This window comes from Anabrus simplex, chromosome 1, assembly GCF_040414725.1.
Source record: "Anabrus simplex isolate iqAnaSimp1 chromosome 1, ASM4041472v1, whole genome shotgun sequence".
In the NCBI taxonomy this organism is placed as follows: Eukaryota; Metazoa; Arthropoda; class Insecta; order Orthoptera; family Tettigoniidae; genus Anabrus; species Anabrus simplex.
This window is the reverse complement of record NC_090265.1, coordinates 1,643,140,419-1,643,144,237: the sequence shown is the minus strand read 5'-3', so window position 1 is coordinate 1,643,144,237 and position 3,819 is coordinate 1,643,140,419. Positions and strand designations below refer to the sequence as shown.

The 3,819-nt window shown below is 51.2% G+C and overlaps 1 pseudogene; it reads left to right on the top strand.

Moving 5' to 3' along the window:
* The first annotated feature begins 283 nt into the window (after window positions 1-283).
* LOC137497199 (5S ribosomal RNA) lies at window positions 284-402 on the top strand (annotated as a pseudogene).
* The last annotated feature ends 3,417 nt before the right edge of the window (window positions 403-3,819 follow it).

Below are 3,819 nucleotides of genomic sequence, written 5' to 3'. Positions count from 1 at the left end.
CATAAACCTGACCAAGGCTTTGCTTCAGTTTCCAACGCTTTGTGATTATTATTATTATTATTATTTTAGAAACAATACGCCCAATGGTTTGATTACAGTAAATATTCAATATGCACCCCCCCCCCCTCCTCCTACTTCGATGCACGTTCACAACGGTATAGTAGCGGCCTTTGGACTCCGTTCAGGATGTGTGGTGTGTCGCGCATTACCTCTGTCTCTCATTACCTACCCTCCCTTCCTTTCCCTCCTCTGAATCGAACACGCGGAAGTAACAAAGTAACCTGTCAACGGCCATACCATGCAGAATACGCCAGTTCTCGTCCGATCACCGCAATTAAGCAACATTGGCCGTGGTCAGTACTTGGATGGGTGACCGCTTGGCAACACCACGTGCCGTTGGCTCAATTCCCCGGACCGGCCAAGCAGTGTAGGGGGGCAACGAGTCCGCCTGTCACCCGGCGGCCCCGGGTTCGATTCTCGGTTGGGTCAGGGGGTTTTTAATTGTAAATGATTAATATCCTTGGCCTGAGAACTGGGTGTTTGTGTCGTCCTTAACGTTCCTTTCCTCACATTCAACACTCTACACTTCCACCATTCCAATTACACGCAGGTTCATATCACATGGTGCAAGTAGGGACAAAAGATCTCTATAGGTCGACGCCATGCCATGCCATGCCATTCCCATGTTCGATGCATTGAGCCGTAGGCTCAATGCGTGAACTTTTGGCCCATCGACCTTATTGGTCTTGAGTGCCATGTCATTGAAATGATCCCATTTCGTTAGTTTGGTTGTGGGATTGGGATACGTGAGATCTTGTGCTCAATCATTGGCCAGAATATGACCGGGCGCACTTACAATCATGTGCGCTGTGAGTGCTTTGAGCAATTAGATGACGGTGCGGAGTAGGCGAAACAAACATACGGGTGGCGGTCACCCATCCAATGAGTGGCCAAGCCCGATGTTGCTTAACTGTCTGTAACAGCTTCTGTTCCAGTGCTTTTGAGGGAGAGAAAGCAGAGGTGTTCTTTGCTTATAGAAGAAGTATTTAGTCAATAGCAAGAGGAGTTGCAAGGCAATTGCCCGGGAGAAAGGAACGTACTGGGATGTGCTGGGTTTAGTACGTGGTTGGCTGGGCTGGCCGATTCTGGGTAGTGAGGAGTAGTAACAATAGCTGGAGTAAGTTGTTGGGATCTTGGGTTAGATTAGGTGGAGGTGGGGGTCGGGGTACTGGGTTTGCCATGGGTGCTTGTCTGAGGTGGCGCTGCTGTCGGTAATGCTTCTTGATGGCCTCCTTTAGATAGGGACAGCCGGGATACGAAGCCGCATGCTTGCCTTGGCAGTTAGCGCATTTAGGCTGTTCTCGTGGCACCTTGCAGACGGAGTGATGATGAAAACCACCACATCTGTTGCAGCGTGTCGATCCTGTGCAGCTAGCTGCAGAATGGTATAGGTGGAGGCAGTTAAAGCATTGGGTGACCAGGGTGGACCGGGGAGGTAACTGGGTGTTTGGTGCTGAGTCGGGTATGTGGGTAGGTGGTGATCGTAACTGAGGCCGCGGAGGATGGTTTCTCCGCCTCCTCCTGGTCTGAGTGAATATGTCTTGCGTAGCTGGAGCCTGGTTTGGTGACGGCGGTAGTTCGGCTTCAATCCTGGCTTCATTCTCTGCTGGGCTGTTTGCCAGTATGAGGGGGGTGGGGGGAGGGGTAGGAGTGACAGAAGAGGGTGGCAGTGGGTTGGATTGATCTGTGGCGGTTGAGATATTAGGGGTGGTTTGAACATTCTGGTTGCGGGTTTTAGGTTTTGAAGTAGGCTTGGTTTGGGTATATTTTGTTGTTCTTGGATCGTTGGTTAGGGGCCTGGTTTGGGTGCCAGTTGCTACGGTTGAGATGGTTGAGGGTGACTGTTCACGTTGATTGGATGAGTTGGTAACAGGGTTGATTTTGATTGGGGAGGGGATGCCGGTATGCAGGAGTTTGTTAAGGATGGTGGGTATGGATTTATTTCCTACTGGAGTGATGATCAGGTGGTGGTTGTGAGTTTCTTCTATAACGGCTATATGTCGGCTGATTATTGGCTGGATTGCTTCGATGACCATTTTGCGAGTGAGCGGGATGGGTCCTGGGTTCGAGAGCGGTATGATTAGGAAGTTGCATTTCTGGGCTATGGGAAATTGGGTGTTTTTCCTGGTGTAGTGGAAGGGATGTTCAAACGAACACTCTTCTTCTTCACGCTGTACTTCATCCACTTCCTTTGGCGTAGCAGGTGAGTGGGATACTTCTTCTTCTACTTCTTCTGCCTCTTTGTTTTCAGGTGTTGTTGGAATGGAACTGAACGGAAGAGTGGAAGGGTAGCTGGGAGAGGTTTGCATGAGAATGTGAGATATTTTATGTTTCTGTAGGATTTTGAGGAGTGATTGGTTGTCAGAAGGGCTATTGGGTATGAGGTAAATGCAATGGTTTGGCGTTTCGACTACACTATGAATTAGGTGGGTTAGCTGGTACAGGGATGAGGCTATTTGTTGTCTGTGGCGCTGTAGTAGAATTTGAACCGACTGTCGCTGACTGTAGCGCAGGCGCAGCCTTAGGGCTTCACGTACTTTGATTGGCGGAGGGATACGGATATAGTTATATTCATTGTAGGGGTCGGTCAGGTTGAAAGTAGCGGTGAGGGGAGAGCTGAAGGTGGTATTAGAGTATGGGCCCCAGCTACTCGGTCCACTGGGGTTGTCCATATTCCTGGGTGGTAGGTCTGTCATGGTTCAGGAGGTGTGGGGTAAGGAGAAAAAACACTGGAACGGTCAAACTCTTTTTGAGGACCGGCTGGTTACTTGGCGCGACTCAGTGAGTTCTGTCGGCTCAGGTATAGATAACGTATCTCAACGTGACAAGAGCCGAGCAGGGGACTACACTGAGCGCTACTGACAAATTGCTATCTTCTCTGTTTGCCCGCACAGTGGCAGGCTGACGGCTGGACTGGACTTCCGGACGGCCGAGCTACTGGTTTGAATATGCGGGACCGCAGAATGGTGGCTCCAGGACGGTATCAAAGAAGTCGGACCGCCCTGGAAACCGCAAGATGGCGGCCGTTGCCGGGCGACTCTGGAGTAGCTGGCGGAGAGCGAGCCGGGGCTCGTACTGGCAGGCAGTCCGGCGAAGCGCTCCTAGCGGCTGGGTGCGATACTGAGGTACCGCAGTTAGGCGAGATGACGGGAGTCGAGGTCGAGCTAGCGGCTGGCTGGGTGCTTGCTCGGTCCGTCTACGCCTCGAACAAATGGCATTTTAAAGAAGTAACCTCATTTTCTCGAAATGTTTCCTCCACCAATACGATTGCAACATAACACGAAGAACATCCCTTATATTTTTGTCGTTATAGTTATGATACACTGTATAATCATCATCATCTGTTTACCCACCAGGTTCGGTTTTTCCCTCGGACTCAGCGAGGGACACCACCTCTACCGCCTCAATTACAGTGTCCTGGAGCTTCAGACTCTTGGTCGGGGATACAACTGGGGAGAATGACCAGTACCTCGCCCAGGTGGCCTCACCTGCTATGCTGAACAGGGGCCTGGTGGAGGGATGGGAAGTCTGGAAGGGATAGACAAGGAAGAGGGAAGGAAGCGACCGTGGACTTTAGTTAGGTACCATCCCGGCATTTGCCTGGAGGAGAAGTGGGAAACCACGGAAAACCACTTCCAGGATGGCTGAGGTGGGAATCGAACCCACCTCTACTCAGTTGACCTCCCGAGGCTGAGTGTACCCCGCTCCAGCCCTCGTACCACTTTTCAAATTTCGTGGCAGAGCCGAGAATCGAACCCG